The sequence below is a fragment of the Trachypithecus francoisi genome, unplaced genomic scaffold, assembly GCF_009764315.1.
Source record: "Trachypithecus francoisi isolate TF-2019V2 unplaced genomic scaffold, Tfra_2.0 Lachesis_group6, whole genome shotgun sequence".
NCBI lineage: Eukaryota > Metazoa > Chordata > Mammalia > Primates > Cercopithecidae > Trachypithecus > Trachypithecus francoisi.
In genome coordinates, this window is record NW_022681471.1 from 128,742,899 (window position 1) to 128,766,014 (window position 23,116).

At 42.2% G+C, this 23,116-nt stretch overlaps 1 non-coding gene across 1 annotated transcript; it reads left to right on the forward strand.

Annotated features, from left to right (window-relative positions):
* The first annotated feature begins 20,365 nt into the window (after positions 1 to 20,365).
* LOC117078612 lies at positions 20,366 to 20,469 on the forward strand. Its single transcript, XR_004435060.1, has one exon. It is a non-coding gene; the product is annotated as a U6 spliceosomal RNA (small nuclear RNA).
* The last annotated feature ends 2,647 nt before the right edge of the window (positions 20,470 to 23,116 follow it).

The window sequence follows — 23,116 nt, forward strand, 5'->3', positions numbered from 1 at the left end:
GATTCACCAGCCACAACAGAACCAATCATGCCTGAGATTTCTACAAAAGTTTACAGTGGTTAAAAATGATTCCACGGGGGCATTTGTGTTGGTTTTCCTGAAGGCATGGGATGGTCGTGCAGCCGATTCTTGTAACGTTGGGATTGCTTTCTCTCTTTGTCTCTCTCTCTCTCTCTATCTCCGGGGTCTCCGTCCGCAAAACAATGGAGCAGGCTTTTTCTGCCTTCTTCTGCTTGGCACCACTTTTCTTTTCTTTTTAATTTTCAGGTCCACACACAATTTTTAGAGCTGAAGGAAAAGGTATGTGGCAATATTTAATTGCTGGACCCATGAAGCCAGGAGGATCTGAGACTCACTCCGAGAGCCAGGGACTTTCCAGTGTGTTGGGAAGGAACCTCTGCAGGAAGCCTGGCATGGGGAAAAGCTGTGCTGGCTGCAAATCGTCCCTTCTGGTTCCAGCGAGTGACAGCAGACGGTGACATAGATGCTCACATTGTCAGTGGTCCTTGCTGTGTTCATCGAACCCTGCGGTGCTCCACACAGGCAACTATGTCCCTAGGGACACTCGACAATGTCTGGAGACACCTTTGGGTGTCACAACTGGGGTGGTGGGTGCTCCTGGCACCTGGTGGGTGGAGCCCAGCGACACTGCTCAACACCCTGCAGTGCACAGGACACCGCACCCCAGAGGGTCATTCATCCAGCCTTAAATGCCCACACTTTGAGAAGGACTGGACTAGGTGATTGATCTGCAGCATTCTAATTCTTATCAGAATCCCAACCTGCACGGTGTCAAGGGAGAAAAACGTGTGTCTTTATTCACGAGAAAAAGAAGAATTGAGTATCAGGCAGGACGGGGTGTGCAGGGGCAGGTGAAGTGGAGCTTCAGAAGGGTGGCCCCGTGGGCTTTTGGGAGGACTTCTCTGTTGGGTTACCTAAATCTTCATCCCAAGCTCCCCAGTCAGTGGGTGGTGGATTCACGTGAAACAAAGAGAGCAATGGATTTCTCTTCATCACCTAAGAGGCCATTCATTATGAAGTAGGAGACCCAACTTGACTCCAGAGGCAGGGACTGAGACTCTGGAGCACAGTGAAGACTAGCTAAAATAGGGAGTGGCAATAGCTCGTCTCCACAAGACACGCCCACCAGTGCCATGTCAGTTTGCTGTTACCATAGCAATGCCCGGAAGTTACCACCCCTTTCTATGGCAATGATCCGAGAACATGGAAGTTACTACTCATGTTCTCAAAATCTCTGTATAATTTTGCCCTTAATTTGCATGTCATTAGAAGTGGGTATACATATGACTCCAGCACTGCCTCTGAGCTGCTGCTCGGGACGCACTGCCTATTGGGTAGCCCTGCTCTGCCAGGAGCAGCACCTCTGCTGCTGCTGCTGTGCACTGCCACTTCAGGAAAAGTGGGTGGTGGCTCACGCCTGTAATCCCAGGACTTTGGGAGGCTGAGGTGGGCGGATCACTTGAGATCAGGAGTTCGAGACCAGCCTGGTCAACATGGTGAAACCCCATCTCTACTAAAAATACAAAAATTATCCAGGTGTGGTCATGTGCACCTGTAGTCCCAGCTACCAGGAGGCTGAGGCAGGAGAATCACTTGAACCCTAGAGGTGGAGGTTGCAGTGAGCCGAGATGACCCCACTGCACTGCAAGTTGCTGTCTAACACCATGGGCTCACCCTGAAATTTTTTCCTGAGTGAAGCCAAGAACCCTCCCAGGCTAAGCCCCAGTTTGGGGGCTCACCTGCCCTGCATCAATTAGACAACCACAGTCTGAGTCAAGGACTCTCTGAATGGGATAACACATAGGTTCCTATGACAGCAAGGAACCTTCTAGTTTGCCTGGGGCTAAGGGTTTCCCCAGGATGTGGGACCTTCAGCTTTAAAACCACAAAAGTCCTGGGCAAACTGTAACAGACAGACAATAAGCACAGTTATTCTCCAGCCTGGCTCCAGAGGTCTTCACTAGGCAGCAATTTAATTTGTAATATGGAAAACATGGCTAAAACTTATTTTTATAGTATTTTAGGAAACAGGGCATCATTATCTCACATTGCAAATTTAAATCCCAGTAGATATTAGACCTTCAAAAAATAAGAATAAGGAGAATTTGCTTAAAATTGCAAATAGAGGAATGCTGTCATGAACTTCCTACTTTGTATCTGTCATAATTCTGAATCTAAATCACAATTAGCCTGCAACTGACACTGTATTTCTAATAGTCATTGAAATTTGCAATCCTTGCACAGAGCATAGTCAAAGAATCTCAACCTAATCCTTTCTGTTGATCCAACCAAATAAAATGTATACAGATACGAAGGGCACTGGAGAATGGTGAACAGGTATACTTGGCATAGCTGGAGCGGCGGCTTACGTCTTTAATCCCAGCCCTTTGGCAAGTTGAGGTATTAGGATTACTTGAACCCAAGAGTTCAAGACAAGCCTGGGCAACAGAGCAAGACCCTATCTCTAAAAACATTTTAAAAATTAGCCAGGCCTGGTGGTATCCGCCTGTAGTCCCAGCTACGCAGGGGTCTTAGGTAAGAGGATCGCTTGAACTCAGGAGGTGGGGGCTGCAGTGAGCTATGACTGCACCAATGCGCTCCAGCTTGGGTGACAGAGTGAGACCCTGTCTCTAAACAAAATAAACTTCGGAAAATAAAATAAATAATAAAAAATGCACTCCAGCTTGGGTGACAGAGTGAGACCCTGTCTCTAAAAAAATAAAATTAGGAAGATAAAATTAAATTAAATTAAAAAATAAAAAGGATGCTTGGTGAATTTCTCCTCTCAGGGGAGTTGGCTCCCAGAAGGAAAGAAAGGCCAACCACATTCTACAGATGAGCAAGTTCACTCCTCACTGAATCCTGTGCAGTAGCTTCTCAGAGCATCCCAGGATCTCCTTGACTGGGAAGGCAGAAACAACCGTGGCCGTAACTACCACCATCAAAACCAGGAATACACTCCTTGCATTTAGGATTAGACGCAGTTTTGTGGGAGCTGAAGCTTACAAAATTTCAGAAGTCATCTTTCAGAAAATGAATGTGAATGCATCTTACTTTGGGGGATTTGACAAAACTGTACAATCATGTGCACTGAATTGAATGTTTGTGTCCCTCACAATTCCTGTGTTGAAATCCTCACCCCCAAGATGATGGTGTTAGGGGCTGAGGCCCTTGGAAGGTGATGAGGTCGTGAGGGTGGAGCCTCCTGAATGGGATAGATGAGAGATCAATATATACATAGACACAGTTAGAGAGAGATGTCACTTAATAACATGAACGTATCAAAATACAATAGCAAATATATAATATTCATAAATAAAACATATATACTTACTTTTCAAAAAATACACCTTGATTAAACTAGTCATAAAATCAACAACATTCTAAATGTCTAACTAGTCATAAAGTTACCTGTTATAACTTTTGTTATTACTGCATATCAGGGTTTCCCAATCTTGGCACTATTGATATTTGAGAAAAGTAATTCTTTATTCTGGGAACCAGCCTGTGCATTGCAGGGTGTTAAGCAGCATCCCTGGCCTCCGCTCACCAGATGCACGTAGTGCTCTCCCCAGATGTATTAACCAAAAGTACCTGCAGACATTGCTGAATGCCCCCCTGGGGTTTGGGGATGGGGTTCAGAATCACCCCAACTGACAACCACTGACATAGACCTGTGACTTCATTTCCTTACCATCTGTGATTCAGTTTATCATAGTGTGTGATGGTGAATTTCATATGTCCACTTGGCTAGTGTGATGGTGAATTTCATATGTCCACTTGACTGGCGTGATGATGAATTTCATGTATCCACCAGGCTGGTGTGATGGTGAATTTCATTCATGCATCCACTTGGTTGGTGTGATGGTGAATTTCATGTGTCCACTTGGTTGAGCCGCAGTGCCCAGACATGTGGTCAAATGCTATCCTGGATGCTACTGTGAGGGTGTTTTTGGATGAGATGAACATTTCTATCTGTGGAGTAAAGCAGGTCGCCCTCCATGATGCGGGTGGGCCTAGTCTAATCCGTTGAAGACCTGACTAGAACAAAGACTGACTTCCCCCAAGCCAAAAGGCATTTTGCCACCCAGCAACCTTTGGACTCAAACTGCAACCTTTCCCTGAGTCCCCTGCCTGCTGGCCCACTCCATCCGCTTTTGGACTCTCCAATCCCCCCAATCACATGAGCCGATTCCTTAAAATAAATGTCTGTGTATCTACTGATATCGATATCTACAGATTGATATTTGGGCAAAGAATAATTTGGTCCAAGTGTCAATGGTGCCAAGATTGAGAAACCCTTGTGTAGAACAATGACAAAACTTAGACGAGTTGGATAAATATCTTAGAATATTGTTGGTTTTATCACTGGTTTTAAACAATGAATTCTTTAAATTAAGTGTAATTTTCAAAATTAAGTTAATATTTGTATTATTGATATATAGAAGTAGACACATAGATATAAATGTAGATATAGATGATACAGATATAGATGATATAGGTATAGATACACACCCACCCTATTGGTTTTTCTTTGTTTTTGCTGTTATTTTCAGTGGCACAAGCCGCAACTACGTTTGCACCAACCTACTAATACACAGTGATTCTGAGTCACCTAGAGGTTCTTTTTTCCTTGGCTCTTTCCAAGAATCCAGGCTTTTATGGCATGTTCCTCTTATTCCTTCTTCTGAATCCCATTTTCCATCATGTCCCCTTCCCCGAGCCTCTAAAGCCCTTCTGGGGCCTGAATTATCTGCTTTTTTTTGGAGGGGGATTGGGGGAGACGGGGTCTCACTGTCGCCCAGGCTGAAGTGCAGTGGTACGATCTCAGCTCACTGCAACCTTCCTTCCCCTCCTGGGTTCAAGAGATTCTCTTGCCTCAGCATCCCAAATAGCTGAGATTACAGGCACCCGCCACCATGCCTGGTTAATCTTTTGTGTGTTTAGTGGAGATGGGGTTTCACCACATTGGCCAGGCTGGTCTCAAGCTCCTTACCTCAAGTGATCCCCCGCCGGCCTCCCAGCGTGCTGGAATGACAGGCATGAGCCACCGTGGCCCACCAGTTCTTTGCATTTTAAGGCATTGTGTGCAACTGGATATTTCCTGGGACTCTAGCCTCCATCTCTCTTTTCTGTATGAGTAACCCTGCCTTGGGGATTGAGTATCTTCTCTGCACATTTACCTCTGCACATTTATCTTTCTAAGCTGCTATAGGTTCACTGGGGAAGTTCGCCAAGTTCCAAATGCTATCTCATTTACTGTCTTGCAAAATCTGGAGTGAAGAAGAACTGGGCTGGCATATTTGTTTTTGGATTTATTTATTTATTTATTTTTGAGCTATAATCTCTGTCGCCCGGAGGGGCAGTGGCACCATCTTGTCTCACTGCAACCACCGCTCCAGAGTTCAAGCTATTCTCTTGCCTCAGCCTCCTGAGTAGCTGGGACTGCAGGTGCCTGCCACTACGCCTGGCTAATTTTTGTATTTTTAGTAGAGATGGGGTCTCACCATGTTGGCCGGGCTGGCCTCGAACTCCTGACCTCAAGCGTTCCACCCACCTCAGCCTCCCAAAGTGCTGGGATTACAGGTGTGAGCCATTGTGCTCAGCCAGATTTGTTTGTTTTTCAATCAAATTGAAATGCCCCTAACGTAAAAATGACCATTTTAAAGTGAACTCCCCAGTGGCATTTAGTGTCTTCACAAGGTTGTGCAACGGCCACCGCTATCTGGTTCCAAGACATGTTTATCACCCTAAAAGCAATCCTGGACCCACCAAGCAGCCACTCCCCTCCTCCCCTCCCCAGCCCCTGGAAGATACCAATCTGCCTGCTGGCTCTACGGGCTTGCCTGCTCTGATAAGTTCCAGTAAGTGGAATCCTACACTGTGTGGCCTTTTGTGTCTGGCTTCTTTCACTGAGCACAGCATCTTCAAGGCTCATCCGCATAGAAGCATATAACAGAACTTCATTTCTTTAAAAAAAAATCGTTTCATTGGAAAGGAAGCTCTAGTTGTGTTTTTTTAGCACTATAAAAAGATATATTCAAAGAGTAAATTCCAAGCATGCCAGCATATACCATCCATGACAGTGGTCAAATCCGAATACAGAAACAAAGTCCAGGGTATAATTCATGTGTGTTTGGTACTCAGCCCTGAAACTTTCTTGTCATTATCCATCAAGTTTCTTCGCCATTCATCTCTTGCAAATGTCCCACATTGTTTTTTAATTTGTATTTTCAGTTCTGGGGTACACGTGCAGGATGTGCAGGGTTGTTACATAGGTAAACGTGTGCCATGGTGGTCTGCTGCACCTGTCAGCCCAGCATGCATTAACTATTTTTCCTGATGCTCCCCCTGTCCCCATCCACCCCCAAAGGCCCCAGGGTATGTTGTTCCCCTCCCCTAAGGTCAAGAAACAACAGATGCTGGCGAGGCTGTGGGGAAATAGGAACGCTCTTACACTGTTGGTGGAAGTGTAAATTAGTTCAACAATTGTGGAAGACAGTGTGGCAATTCCTCAAGGATCTAGAACCAGAAATACCATTTGACCCAGCAATCCCAATACTAGGATAATATATAATCCCAGTAATATCTACCCAAAGGAGGCCCGGCGCAGTGGCTCACGTCTGTAATCCCAACACTTTGGGAGGCCGAGGTTGGCCAATCACCCGAGGTCAAGAGTTCGAGACCAGCCCCCATCTCTACGAAAAATACAAAAATTATCTGGGCATAGTGGCAGGTGCCTGTAATCACAGCTATTCGGGAGGCCAAGGCAAGAGAATCACTTGAACCTGGAGGCGGAGGTTGCTGCAGTGAGCCAAGATTGCGCCATTGCACTCCAGCTGGACAACAAGAGTGAAACACTATCAGAAAAAAAAAAAAAAAAAAAAAAAAAATATATATATATATATAATAGCCAAAGGAATATAAATCATTCTACTATAAAGATACATGCATATGTATGTTCACTGAAGTACTATTCACAATAACAAAGACATGGAATCCACCAAATGCCCATCAATGATAGACTGGTTAAAGGAATGTGGTCCATGAACACCATGGAATACTATGCAGCCATAAAAAGGAAAGAGATCATGTCCTTTGCAGGGACATGATGGAGCTGGAAGCCATTATTTTCTAGTTGTGTTTTATCAGGAAAACAATCAGCCTCCTGGTTGGGTGCCCACTGGCCTCAGACGATCTGCTGTCCCCACACGCTTTGATTTAATGAGGATGGCAAAAACAGCACTGCTTTCAATCTGGGCTCTTTTTTATGTTTTTTTTTTTCCTTTCTTTTCTTTCCTGATGTATTCACCCACTCAATGCAATTAAAAGAAACTGGGAGGCTCTCATCTTACAAAATTCCCAATAATAGGACATTCCGCCTACTTCCCCAAAGCATCTCGGTAGGTTTGAGTCGTTGTCAAGACAGCCCTAAATGTTTAGGTTACACACACCCATCTACTCTGTGCATATTTTTCTTCCACCAGCCACATAATAAATTATAGGACTCTTGAAATCTTATGAAACAGGGGGAAACAGATCTAAGAAAACCCTATGAAACCTGATTTTGTGTTACATAATGCCGGGAAACGGAATGTTGGAACTTAGCCTTGCCAAGCAGTCATCATTTTCAGGCAGCATTTGAAGTTAGGGAAACAGAAAAATACATATATCTGCCCGTCTGTGATTACCTGATGGACAAATGGTTTTAGGACACACAGAGAGAAGCAAAAAAAAAAAACAAAAAAACGAGAAATTTCTGTAACAATTTCAAGGCAGGTGTCTGGAATTGCGATCATCTTATAATTCAATATGTCTTTGTAAAACAGCAATGAAGAAACGAGCATCTTTTAAATTCTCTTATTTATTTCATTGTTTGACTATGAATAAAATTAACCAAGTTTCTATGGAAATGAACCTTTCCGAAACAGGGGCCAGGAATGCATATTTATTTCTTCAAGTGCTGCATTTTACATGAGTGGCCAGCCAAGAGTGAAAGAAAAAGGTCATTTAGTTGTCTAACTTGTAATTGTTATTTTATTTATTTATTTGTGTATTTTAGAGACGGTCTCCCTCTGTCACCCAGGCTAGAGTGCAGTAGTGCCATCACAGCTCACTGCAGCCTTGAACTCCTGGGTTCAGGTGATCCTCCCACCTCAGCTTCCCAAGTAGCTTGGACCACAGGCACGCACCTCCACACCTGGCTTTTTTCTTATGATTAGTTTCTGTAGAGATAGGGTCTTGCTATGATGCCCAGGCTGGTCTGCAACTCCTGAGGTCAAGTGATCCACCTCATCCTCCCAAAGTGCTGGGATTACAGGGATGAACCACCACGCCCAGCCCTGCAACTTTTTAAATAGATTTTATGTATATTAAATTATGTATATTTTTATATATATTAAATATTAAATAGATGAATGTATATTAAGGTGTACAGCATGACTTTATGGGATACATATATGGTAAATGGTTACTATCATGAAACAAATGAACCTATCTATCATCTCACATAGTTACAAATCTTTTTTCTCCTCTGTAGCAAGAGCAGCTATGATCTACATATTTAGCAAAAATCTTGAATACAACACACTATTTCATTTTGCTTTTTTAAAATTTGTTTTCGTTTTTATTTCCATAGGTTATTGGGGAACAGGTGGTATTTGGTTACATGGGCAAGCTCCTCAGTGGTGATTTCTGAGACTTTGGTGCACCCATCACCTGAGCAGTACACACTGAACCCAATTTGTAGCCTTTTATCCCTCACTCCCTTCCCTCTCTTGCCCCCGAGTCCCCAAAGTCCCTTGTGTCATTCTTAGGCCTTTGCATCCTCATAGCTTAGCTCCCACTTAGGAGTGAGAACACAGGATGTTTGGTTTTCCATTCCTAAGTTACTTCACTTAGAATAATAGTCTCCAATCCCATCCCGGCTGCTGAAAATGCCATTAATCCATTCCTTTTTATGGCTGGGTAGTATTCCATCATTTATATATATACCACAGTTTATATATCCACTTCGTTGACTGATGGACATTTGGGCTGGTTCCATATTTTTGCAATGGCAAATTGTGATACAACACACTATTATTAACTATAGTTCTCAGGTTATTAATTAGATCGTCAGACTTTTTTATCCTATATATCTGCTACTTTCTATCCCTTATAAAAAGCTACCTCATAGGAAAAACAGCCTAAGCAAATGTCTTGATTGTAAAAAAAATAAATTAAATAAATAAAAAATTTTTAAAAATCCAGTTTCCCAGTGTTTTGTAGTTGTTTGTCATTTATAGTGAGACATATTTCAGTTCTAAATTTAATCCACTCAATCAATGGTGATGATAACAGGTACATTTATTATTTTTTCCCATTGTATAACTCGACGTTAGCATAAGCACATTCCTGCAGAGACAAGAAAACAAACACCATCCCATTTGTTGAGGACACACCTCACTCCGTCTGCAAGACAAACACAGATCACTTTTTCCTTCTTGCATGTAAGACAATTTGTCTTCACTGTTTGATACTAGCCATCCTAACAGGCGGCTAGGTTCCTAACACCATCCCATGGTGGTTTTTTGTTTGTTTGTTTGTTTTGTTTTGTTTCGTTTTGTTTTTGAGATAGAGTCTGGCTGTGTCTCCCAGGCTCGATGGAGTGCAGTGATGTGGTCTCGGCTCACTGCAACCTCCGCCTCCCAGGTTCAAGCGATTCTCCTGTCTCAGCCTCCCGAGTAGCTGGGATGACAGGCACACACCACCATGCCCAGCTAATTCTTGTATTTTTAGTAGAGATGGGGTTTCACCATGTTGGCCAGGCTGGTCTCGAACTCCTGACCTCAGGTGATCCACCCGCCTCGGCCTCCCAAAGTGCTGGGATTACAGGCAAGAGCCACTGCGCCCGGCCCCACTGGTGGTTTTGATTTGCATTTCCGTGATGATTAGTGATGTTGGACACCTTTTTGTACATCTGTTGGCCATTTTTATGTCTTCTTTGGTAAAATATCTATTTAAGTATTTCGCCTATTTTTAATCGGTTATTTGGGGGTTTCATTTGTTTGTTTTAACCTGTTGAATTGTATGAGTTTCTTATGTTTTAGATATTAACCCTTTATCTGATATGTGGTTTGCAAATATTTTCTCCCAGTCCTCAGGCTGCCTTTTCATTTTGTTGACTTTCCTGGGCTATGCAGAAGCCTTTTAGTTTGATGTAGTTCTGCTTATATTTTTGCTTTTATTGTCCGTGCTGTTGGCGTGATATTCAAACAATCCTGCCAAGGTCAATGTCAAGACACTTATCCTCTATGTTTTCTTCTAGGATTTTTATGGTTTCAGGTTTTACCTTTAAACCTTACGTTCATTTTGAGTTGATTTTTCTGTATGAAGTAAGGCAGGAGTCCAGTCTTATTCTTTTGCATGTGGAGAAACAGGGAACAGAACGATGATTCCCAGGGGTTGGGGGCTAGGAAAACTGGGAAGATATTGGTCAAAAGGTACAAACTTGCAGTTATAAGATGAATAAGTTCTGGACACCTAACATACAGCATGGTGACTATACTTAACAATATTGTACTGTGTATTTGAAATTTGCAAAAGAGTGATCTTAAATGTTCTCACCACACAGAAATTTAAAAAAAAAAAAAAAGGTAGGCTGGGCGCTGTGGCTCACGCCTATAATCCCCGCACTTTAGGAGGTCGAGGCAGTTGGATCACCTGAGGTCAGGAGTTCGAGACCAGCCTGGCCAACTTGGTGAAATTCCATCTCTACTAAACATACAAAAAATTAGCCGGTCATGGTGGTGGGCCACCTGCACTCCTAGCCACAGGGGAGGCTGAGGCAGGAGAATCACTTGAACCCAGGAGGCGGAGGTTGCAGTGAGTGAGATCACACAATTGCACTCCAGCCTGGGTGACAGAGTGAAACACCGTCTCAAAAGATTTAAAAAAAAGGTAACTGTGGGGTGATGGATATGTTGATTGTGGTCATTTTCCCACAATGCACACCTATGTCAAAACAACATCATGTTGTACAACTTTATAGAATTTTAATTTTGCAATCATACCTCAGTAAGACTGGAAACATTTTTCAAAGAGGATTTCTAAGTCAAAATAAGCTTTCTCAGATAAATGGGTAGCTAGTGTTTCATAAACAATGCCATTTGCCCCAAGCAACTTAATTACCGAATGTTTTAGATGGATGTGTGTGCTTGTGTGCGTGTGCATCTGCACTTATTTTGTGTGTGTGTGTGTGTGTGTGTGTGTGTTTTTCAGGCAGTGGGGGTGGTGGTGGTTGTTTTTGTTTTTTGAGATGGAGTCTGGCTCCGTTGGCCAGGCTGGAGTGCAATGGCATGATCTAGGCTCACTGCAACCTCTGCCTCCTGGGTTCAAGTGATTCTCCGGCCTCAGGCTCCCAAGTAGCTGGGACTACAGGCGTGCACCACCACACCTGGCTAATTTTTGTAGTTTTAGTAGACACAGGGTTTCACCATGTTGGCCAGGCTGATCTCGAACTCCTGACCTCAAGTGATCCTCCTGCTTCAGCCTCCCAAAGTGCTGGGATTACAGGCATGAGCCACCGCGTCTAGCCTAGAGAAGGGTTTCTTAATCTGAACACCTTGGGTAATTTGGGGCTGAACGACTCTCTGTGGTGCGGTGTCCTGTGCACTGTAGGGTGTTGAGCAGCATCCCTGGGCTCTACCCACCAAATGCCAATAGCATCCATTCCCAGTTGTGACAACCAAAATATCTCCAGACATGTTACCTGGGGGACAAACTCGACCCACATTAAAATCTCCTGATGTGAAAAAAAAAGAAAGAAAAGAAAGAAATAATATATTGTGCCACAACTTGGATGAAACTGGAAGCCATTTTTCTAAGTTAAGTAACTAACGAATAGAAAACCAAATACCACACATTCTCACTTACAAAAGTGGGAGCTGGTAGGGCGTGGTGGCTCATGCCTGTAATGCCAGCACTTTGGGAGGCCGAGGCAGGAGGATCACTTGAAACCAGGAGTTCAAGAACAGCCTGGGCAATGTAGTAAGACCCCGTCTCTACAGAAAATAGAAAATATTAGCTGGGAGTGGTGGTGCACACCTGTGGTCCCAGCTACTCAGAAGGCTGAGGGGGGAGATTGCTCGAGCCCAGGAGGTCGAAGGTGCAGTGAGCCATGATCATGCCACTGCAATCCATCCTGGGTGACAGAGTGAGACCCTGCTTCAAAAAAAGCAGTGGGAGCTAAGTTGTGGGTATGCAAAGGTGTACAGAGTACTGTAATGGGCATTGGAGACTCCGAAGTGGGAGGGTGCGAGTGGGGTGAGGGATGAAGGACTACCTATTGGGTACCATGTACAACACCTGGGTGATGGGCGCACTAACGTCCTAGACTTCACTCATCCACATAACCAAAAACCACGTGTACCCCTAAAGCTATATTCAAATTAAAAAAAAATCAAAGCACTCCTGATGTAAAATTTCACATGTTCTCACTCAAATGTTGGAGGTAAAAATGTTAAGAACTTGCACTCACGGAGATAAAGTAGAATGGCGGTTACTCGAGGCTGGGAAGAGTATCGAGGAAGAGGCGATAGAGTGGGGACAGTTAATGAATGCAAAAATACAGTTGGATAGAAGCAAGAAGGTATAGTATTTGCTACTACAACAGGGGGACAATAGTTAACAATAATTCATTGTATATTTTAAAATCACTAAGAGAGTGGAATTGCAATGTTCCTAACACAAAAAAATGGTAAAAGCTTGAAGGGATAGATACCCCAATTACCCTAATTTGATTATTACACATGTTAAGCATGTAACAAAATATCACATATACCCTGTAAATAAGTACAACTATTATGTACCCATAATGATTAAAAATAAAAAACTTTAGGCCAGGCATGGTGGCTTATGCCTATAAGCCCAGCACTTTGGGAGGCAGAGGCGGGAGGATTGCTTGAAGCCAGGAGTTGGAGACCAGCCTGGGAAACATAGCAAAACCCCATCTTTACAAACATTTTTCAAAAATTAGCTGGGCATGGTGGCACACACCTGTAGTCCCAGCTACTCAGGAGGCTGAGGCAGGAGGATCACTTGAACCTGGGGTTTGAAGGCTGTGGTGAGCTATGATCACACCACTGCACTCTAGTGTGGGCAGCAGAGCAAGACCTCATCTCTAAAAATAATAAATACTAAAATAGTGTTTAGAAAGAACCACTGTTCTAGTCTAAAACTGCAATGCATGTCTATTCTTTCTCAAATGTCTGCTCACCAAGCGAAGGTCTGTTCTTTGTAGTAGCATCCCATGATTTTTCTTTACATTACGAAGATAACATCTGTTTTCCCAGTTCAAGCCTCTGTCCTAAGATATTCACTTCCCTCTACACTTGATATAATTTCAAACTACAATGTGGAAATCAGGGAGGGATTAAGGCAGCCTGATATAAGGTCAACCTTTCCAGACCAGGAGTGACCCTAGGAAAATTGTTTTTCTTTTTGGGTTCAGATAAACCACAGTGAATAACCATAGCCCAGCACAGCATGGCTTTCCAGCAAAGACAGGACCTCCTCCCTCCAGGGATGGCAGGAATGTAAAGTGAAAGTGTTGCGGGAAAGGGGTCCCAGTCCAAACCCCAAAAGAGGGTTCTTGAATCTCGTACAAGAGAGAATTCAGGGCGAGTCCACAGAGTAAAATGAAAGCAAGTTGATTAAGAAAGTAAAGGAATAAAGAATAGCTACTCCATAGGCAGAGCAGCAGCAAGGGCTGCTGCTCTGCCTATGTGTATGGTTATTTATTGATTATATGCTAAACAAGGGGTGAATTAGTCATGAGTTTTCCAGGAAAGGGGTGGGTAATTCTGAGGGTTCCTCCCCTTTTTAGACCATGTAGGGTAACTTCCTGAGGTTGTCATGACATCTGTAAACTGTCGTGGTTCTGGTGGCAGTGTCTTTTAGCAGCTAATGCATTATAATGAGTGTATAATGAGCAGTTACAATGACCAGAGGTCACTCTTGTCACTGTCTTGGTTTTGGTGGGATTTGACTGACTTCTTTACTGAAACCTGTTTTATCAGCAAGGCCTTTATGACTTGTATCTTGTACTGACCTCCTATTTCATCCTGTGACTAAGTGCCTAACCTCCTGGGAATTCAGCCCAGTGGGTCTCAGCCTTATTTTACCCAGCTCCTATTCAAGATGGAGTCACTCTGGTTTCAACACCTCTGACAAAAGTGTGCTTATTGTGCTGACCAAGGAGGGCTGAATGAAATCCAGCTGGATTGGACAGGGAACTAAAGGCAAATGTCCATCCATAGAATGTAGACAAGGCACTGACAAATGTGATAAACACAGCGAGGTCTGGGCATGGACGGACATACTTTTTTTTTTTTTAAAGACATGGTCTCACTCAGACTGGAGTGCAGTGGTGCAGTCACGGCTCACTGCAGCCTCGACCTCCCAGCCTCAAGCAATCCTCCTACCTCAACCTCTTGAGTAGCTGGTACTACAGGCACGCACCACCATTCCTGGCTAATTATTTTTATTTTTTGTAGACATAGGGTCTCACTGAGTTGCCTGGGCTGGTCTCAAACTCCTGGACTCAAGCAATCCTCCTGCCTCAGCCTTCCAAGTAGCTGGGACTACAGGCACATGCCACTACGCCAGGCTAATTTTTGTATTTTTGGTAGAGAGGAGGTTTTGTGATGTTGCACAAGCTGGTCTAGAACTCCTGAACTCAAGTGATCCACCCACCTCAGCCTCCCAACATGCTGGAACTACAAGGGTGAGCCGCTGAGCCCAGGTGAGATACGTCTTTCTCTCTCACTGAGGGCTCCTAAGTGGGCATCTGGTCCTATAGATGCTGAATTTCTTGTTTCTGACTTTCTTTCAGTCATTTTGAAATGTATGTTAAGGCTTGGGTACTATGTGCTCTTGCCTTTCAAACCATCAGGAGCCATTTGCAATGTCTGGAGACATTTTGGGTTATTATGATTGGAGAGTGGACACTGCTAGCATCAGGTGGGTGGAGCCCAGGGATGCTGCTCAACACCCTACAAGTGCACGGGACGGCCACAACACAGAGAACCCTCCAGCCCCAAGTGTCAACAGCACCCACATTGAGAACCTTGAACTAAAGAATACAAAGATTCCACATGTGAGATCATGCAGTATGTGTCATTCTGTGCCTGGCTTATTCCATTTAGCATAATGTCCTCCACATTTATCCATGTTGTTGCAAATGCCAACACTTCCTTCTTTAAGACTTAATAGCATTCCATTGTGTATACAAATCACATTTTCTTTACCCACTCATCCACTGATGGACACTTTGGTTGACTCCATATTTTGGCTATTGTGAATAGTGCTGTAATGACTATGGGAAAGCAGATAAATTAGACATTCCTCAGAAAGTTACTAGAAAAATAAAATTATAAGTCAACGAGTGTTTGTTTGAAATCTTCAAAAGTTGTTTTAAACCATCCAGAAAAGTATGAATTCTCATATAAACCTTATGAAAAATAAAAATGGTAAGTTAAATGCTGAAATTTTTGAAAGCTGTCAAAATAATCTATCTACCTATCTATTCACCTATCCATCATCTTTCTATAACTATCCATCCATCCACTCATCCATTTATCCATCCGTTCATCCATTTATCCATCCGTTCATCCATTTATCCATCCATTCATCCATTTATCCATCCGTTCATCTACTGAACGTACCTAGCTAGCTAGCGAGCTATTTATCACCTATCCATCATCTTTCTATAACTATCCATCCATCCATTCATGCATTTATCCATCCATTCATCTACTGAACGTACCTAGCTAGCTAGCCAGCTATTTATCACCTATCCATCATCTTTCTATAACTATCCATCCATCCATTCATCCATTTATCCATCCATTCATCCATTTATCCATCCGTTCATCTACTGAACGTACCTAGCTAGCTAGCGAGCTATTTATCACCTATCCATCATCTTTCTATAACTATCCATCCATCCATCCATTCATCCATTTATCCATCCGTTCATCTACTGAACGTACCTAGCTAGCTAGCTATTTATCACCTATCCATCATCTTTCTATAACTATCCATCCATCCATTCATGCATTTATCCATCCGTTCATCTACTGAACGTACCTAGCTAGCTAGCTAGCTATTTATCACCTATCCACCCATCTACTGAATCTACTGTTTATCCTTATCTATCACATACCTTTCGATCCATCCACACATCTATTGAATCTAATCATCTATCATTATCTATGTATCTACCATTATCTATGTATCTATCATATATCCATCCAGCCATCTGTTGAATCTATCATCTATCAATATCTATCTATCCATCTATCCATTCATCTACTGAATCTATTATCTATCATTATCTATGTATTTATCTATCCATCCATCCACCTACCTATGAATGTATTTATCATCTATCATTATCTATGTGACAGTCTAATCTATTTAAGCTCTCTGTCATCTACCATATTTTTATCTGTCTCTTCTATTTATTCTCATCTCTATTGTCATATATTATATGTATGTTGATATACACAGAGAAAGATTGATAGAGAGAGAGAGATTTCTAAAATGTACAAATATTTAAAATGAAACACTTTTTTTTTAATGGGTGACATGGTAAACAAGGACATTCACTGACTGGCCTCATTCACTTCCTACCCACCCTTCCAATCTAATCACTCCTAGGGGGTGTTTCTGGGAACAGCTTTCCTCGCCGCCTCTGTCTCTTCACCCCACACCACTTTCTGCCTGCCCCCTGGCCAGCCCAGCTTCCCTGAGGCCCCTCCCTGTCCCCTGCACCCATCACAAACCACGTCCATGATGATTGCTGTTTACGTGTCGACTCCCTGACCACACACATCGAAAGCACCTGGAGGCTCAGGGATCTTCCTCTCTGGTTTTCCTCCACACCTGGCATGATGCTGGTAAATGGTAGCACCGAATAAATGTTACAGTAAATGAATAGACTACTTAGTTCCCTTTACAACTGCCAATGAAGGAATGATAATTAAGGTGGTGATTTTTAACTCCTAAGGTCCAGTAAGTCAGGGGTAGGGGTTTTTCTTTATTTCCAGCTCCAGAAAACTGCTGAAAGGAGATGGGAAAAAGCAGTTCATTTCTAAAAATGCCTTTAGCATAACTTGCAATACAATACAAGTCCATCAGCCAGCCTGCCTCAACCCGCCCCCCCCCCCCACCCCAAGGCATCTGGTTCTAGTTCAGGGCAAAGGAAGTTAAGTGTTTCATTATAATGCTTCTTGCGCTCACACATATGCATTTATTGGGGGTGGGGAGCTTTGGGGGAGTTTTACTAATATTTGCTAATTTTTTATTGACTTATGTAGAAAGAACTATAAACTTAATTTTACATTTACTTATGTAGAAAGAACTGCAAATTTAATTTTGATTTCCCTATGTTTCCCTCAGTTTGCTCAATTCCTTCCTTCTGATTGCGATGAAATTTTTCTAGAAAATCATCACCCAATTTAAACCATATTTTTTAAGTATTTCCCTGTGCTGGGGGAAAGAAAGTTTAAAATGATCTTTAGATTATTTGTATATTTTTGAAATGTTTCAATGAGGTTAAATATAATTGGAAGGAAAAGCAAAGCATTATATAAGATTAAATCTTAGGTGAATTGAAGAAAAAAATAAGCATTTCTGCAAGGCCAGGGAGTCAAAATCTGATTTTCTTCTAAAGCAAAGAAGGTTCAGAGAGTTCTTTTTTCTAGGTTTAGAAACCATTCAAAATTCATGAGTTTGCTGTTTTGATCATCACTGAAATCTCTTCCAGATTCCTACCCTTAGGGAAAAAATATACACACAACACACACACACACACACACACACACACACACACACACATATATAGGCTTCATGCTTTAAAAGAAGAAAGATCAAAATAGTATATTAAGTAGTCTCAGAATATTTCTTGTACATACAAAAAATACTCAGTGAGTTACAAAATAAATCAAAAACAGACAGACTGAATCTTCCTTAGATTATATATGCTTTTAACTTCTAGGAGAATGAAGGATGCAATCTAGAAGATTAATGAAAGAAAATCAATTACCCCCAAAGAAAAATGTTTAAAAATCTCAGTTATAGTTCAGATTGGCCCTTTCTAGCAAAAGTCAAAATGTGATATGCAAACACATAACGTAATGCCTTCATTCTTCACACAAGTCTTGACTATGTACATGGTTAGTGCTTTGTTTGAAAATCCAATGAGACTGTAATATCTGAGAAACCGCCATAGATGATGCAGCAAAGGCATTTTACTGTATCAAATTCAAGTGGTCAGAGGTATTTGAAGCAGAGCAACTCCATCTTGAATAGGGGCTGGGTAAAATGAGGCTGAGACCTACTGGGCTGTATTCCCAGGAGGTTAGGCATTCTAAGACACAGGATGAGACAGGAGGTCAGCACAAGATACAGATCATAAAGACCTTGCTGATAAAACAGCATGTGGTAAAGAAGTCAGCCAAGATGGTGACAAGAGTGACCCCTGGTTGTCCTCACTGCTCACTATATGCTAATTATAATACATTAACATGCTGAAAGGCACTCTCACCAGCACCATGACGGTTTGCAGAGGCCATGACAATGTCAGGATATTAATCTATATGGTCTAAAAGGGGAGGACCCTGAGTTCCCAGAACTGCCCTCCCCTTTCCCAGAAAACTCGTGAATAATCCACTCCTTGTTCAGCATAAAATCAACAAATAACTGTAAAAATGGGCAACCAGTAGCCATTGGGGCTGCTCTGCCTGTGGAGTAGCCATTCTTTTACTTCTTTACTTTTGTAATAAACTTGTTTTCACTTTATGGACTCACGTCCAATTCTTTCTTGCACGAGATCCAAGAACCCTCTCTTGGGGTCTGAATCAGGACCCCCTTCCCGGTAACAAAGTTACAAACAAAGGAAATCCTATCTAAAACAGATACAGTCATGCACCGCCACAGAATGTATGGCCAATGATGGACGGCATATAAAATGATGGTGCCACAAGATTATAATGGAGCTGAAAAATTCCTGTTGCCTAGTGATTTGTGTTACAATTGCCTACTGTATTCAGTATAGGAACATGCTGTACAGGTTTGTAGCATAGGAGCAACAGGCTACACCATATAGCCTAGGTGTGCAGTAGGCTAGACCATCTAGGTTTGTGTAAGTGCACTGCAGGATGTTTGCACAACAACATCGCCCAGTGATACATTTCTCAGAATGTATCCCCATCATTAAGCAACCAGTGACTGTAAGTCTATTTCACTGTGTGTAACTTCCCCTACTGTAAGGGAACTCCCCTCAGAAACCCAAGCTCACCTTGGTCCAGACCCACAATGCAGCAATTTAGGAAGAGTATGCTTCCCTGAGGAGGCACTTTAGCTCAAACCAGACACCACTTGCTCACTGGCTTTCTACTACCTTCACATCAGTTTTAGCCTCACAGAATCAATAGTGAGCTTCTTTTCCACGTTGGAATTAATTATAAATATAGGAGTAGGAGTTTCCACATTTCCATGAGGTAATCTATTTGCTAGTTAAGGACCTATATCCATTACCTATTGCTGTGTAACAAACACCCCAACACTTAGTAGCTAAAGACAATCACCATTTTATTTGTGCATCACTCTTTGGGTCACAAATTTCAGACTGAGCTCAGCTGGATGGTTCTTCTGTGGGTCTCCCTGAAGGTGCCTTATGTGGTCCCAGTCTCTGACAGCTTGACTGAAAATGGATGGTGTAAGCTGGGAGTGTATTCACATAGCTGGCCATTGGTGCTGGCTGTCAGCTGAATCTTTCTCATGGTGACTCATCTCAAAAAGGCTACCCTGGCTTCTTCATATGGGGTGGCCTGAGTACTCTAGGCTGACAGACAAGACCACCCAACAGACGTGTTCATGAATGTACCTTAGACCATCCAGTCTCATCAAGCTGCCAGATAATGGAAGCTGCATGAAAGACCCCAGGCAAGACCAGCAGAAGAACTGCCCAACTGAACCCAGTCCAAGTTATTGATTCACAGACATATGAGCAAATAAGTATTTGTGATATTGAGGCACTAAGCTTGTAGTTGATTTTATATTTAAAAAAAATAGGTAACAGATCCTGAAATTCATACCTGAAGTGGGTAGGGGGTTGCTCTCATACAAAAGCTTAAAACATGCTTCATTGGCTTTGAAACTGAGTGGTGAATGAAGGTTGGGAAAATAGTAGGTAACTGCTACCAAAGGCTAGAAAAAAATGGCAACCAGTGGTATGTTGTGTTGGAAGAGCAAAACTGTAGCCTACAGTGACTTGGAAGATAAAAATGTACCTAATGTGCTCACTTTGGCAGCATATATACTAAAATTGGAATGATACAGATAAGATTAGCAAGGCCATGCAAGGATGACAGGTAAATTCGTGAAGCATTTCATTATTACACACACACACACACACACACCGTAAATAAAGTCAAAAAAGAAAAGAAATGTACCTAATAAACTCGGACTTAGAGGAAGCAGGTTTTTGCTGTTGTTGAACATTCGCACTATTGACATTTGGGGACAGAAAATTATTTGTTATGGAAGCTGCCATGTGCATTGCAGAATTCTCAGCATCATTCTGGGCCTCTGCTTGGTAGACCTCAGAAGCACCCATTGACTACAGCCTGAATTTTTGTCCCATATAACAGTGAGTATATAACATAGATTTTTTTCAACCCACTGCATTTTGGGATTCTTTGTTATGTGCCAATAGCTGACTGACACAGCCTCTTGTAACAGAAACAGAGAATTTGCTCATGCATGTTTCTTTTCTTCCTTCAATGGTTCATTCTGTAAATATTTGCAGTGCATTCCTTGAGCCAAATAATATCTGAATTTGGGGTAAATACACATGAAATGATAGACCCTGACCTGCTGAGGCTCCTTTGGAAGCACTGAGGTGAGAACAGCATCTTAGCCAGTAAGAAGTTTTCTTCTGGGGAAGGGAGAGGGGGCAGGGACTTCTAGGCAGAGAATGCAATACTCCTTCATTTGCCATTTATGCAACAACTAATTGTAGAGCTGCTAGTGTGTGCCAAGTTCTGGAGATGGGGAAGAGGATAAGACAGACAAGAGTCATGCTTTCATGGTGGTTACAAGAAGTCAACAAGAAGACAAATGACATAACTTTATATCCCTATAAGAGGAAATACACAGCTGGGTGTGCAGGCACATGACTGTAGTCCCAGCTACTCAGGGAAACTGAGACTGGAGGATTACTAGAGCCTGGGAAGTCGAGGCTGCAATGAGCTGTGATTGCGCCACTGCACTGCAGCCTGGGCAATTAGGGAGGTTGAAAACTGATCTGCTATCTACAACTGGAGACCCAGGAGAGCCGGTGGTGGAGATTCCAGTGTCAATTTCAGTCGGAGTCTGAAATATATTAATATTTTGTATTTTGTTAATATAAGGGAGATTTTATTTTTAATACAAGACTAGTCAGACCATGTCAAAGGAAGAGTCCACGTGGCAGAGGGGAAGTCATCAGGGAGCAATTTAACAGCTGCCTGCACACTATTTTCCTCTCTGTGTTCATGCATTTGGAGAGTATGTCTATGGTTAAGGAATTACATCATCTCTAATCTTAACCTATGGTATTGACTATAAACAGGCTCCCCGTAAGCTTCGGTTATTTGAACGTTAATTTCTGCAGTGGAAGCAAATTTTAAAAATGAAAGCTCAAACTGCGGCTCCCATCTGGGCACCACGTGTCTGGAACAACCATTCTGAAAATGGGTTACCTCATGTGTGGCTTAGGCTGGCGTTTCAGCAGCTTTGAGGCTTGGTCCATTAGCCAGGTGCATGCAGGGCCACAGTGTGTGGGAGAAATAAGGCAGGAAGGAGCATTACAAGGTGGCATGCCTTGTACCTGGCTAGGAGGTATATGAATCACACACAGAGGGAGCTGCGGGGAGAGTTTTCTCTACGAAATCCTTCTTTCAACAAGGCAACGTTTGGGGTAGACGGTCTGCAAGTCCGTGTTAATTGGTCTTTCACTCATCTCCTCTACAGAATATGTCTCTGGGACTGTGAATTGATCAATCAATGCAATCAACATCAGCAGTACGTAAGATTTCCTTCACAAAATCTCATGGAGGAAGACCCATGTATGCCCAGCATTAGAGAATGGATTTTATTTGCACACAAACGCATAGAGAACAAATAGCGTGAGGACATTCATGTGGTAAAGGAAGCAAGGTGTGGGGCCTGCACGTAGAAAGACAAGCCACTTAGTGTGGGTGCTGTCAAGGGCGGGGTACAGAAATCATAAGTCATGAATGCAGGCAGAGGCACATGTTTGAGGACTTTACAACAAAAGCAGGAAGCATGCACTTGATTTGTTGAAAACCAGAAGCCATTAAAGAGTATTGATCGAAACCTTAACAGGACCATGTGAACTCCCAAAAGATGACACAGTGTTTCCGCTGCTATATTTAAATATATCTAAACATATATCTATTTTATGTATAATATTATATCTATAGACAATTATAAATATGTATTTAAATTGTATATTTATATACATTTATAATTAGATATATATGTCTACATATTTATATATAATTTATAAATTTTATGATTTATTACATATATATTCTTTATTTGTATAATATCTATAAAGCTGTATAAACCTTATAAAAATTGTATAAACTTTATATAATATAAACTTTTTTTAAGTTATAATATATAACTATATAGTTATATTATAAGTAATTTATATATATATGTAATTTTAGATTTATAAATTTATAAATTATATATATTTTTTGAGACAGGGTCTCACTCTCCTAGGCTGCAGTGCAATGGCACAATCACAGCTTACTGCAGCCTCAACCTCTGGGGGCTCAACTGATTCTCCAATCTCAGCCTCCCCAGCAGCTGGAACCACAGACACTCAGCATCATGTCCAGCTAATTTTTATACTTTTTGCAGAGACCGGGTTTCACCATGTTGCCCAGTCAGGTCTCGAAGTGCTAAATATATTTTAAAGTATTAATTCTACACTGGATCTTAAGATGCTGTGGACAGGTTTTTGCTTCCTTTA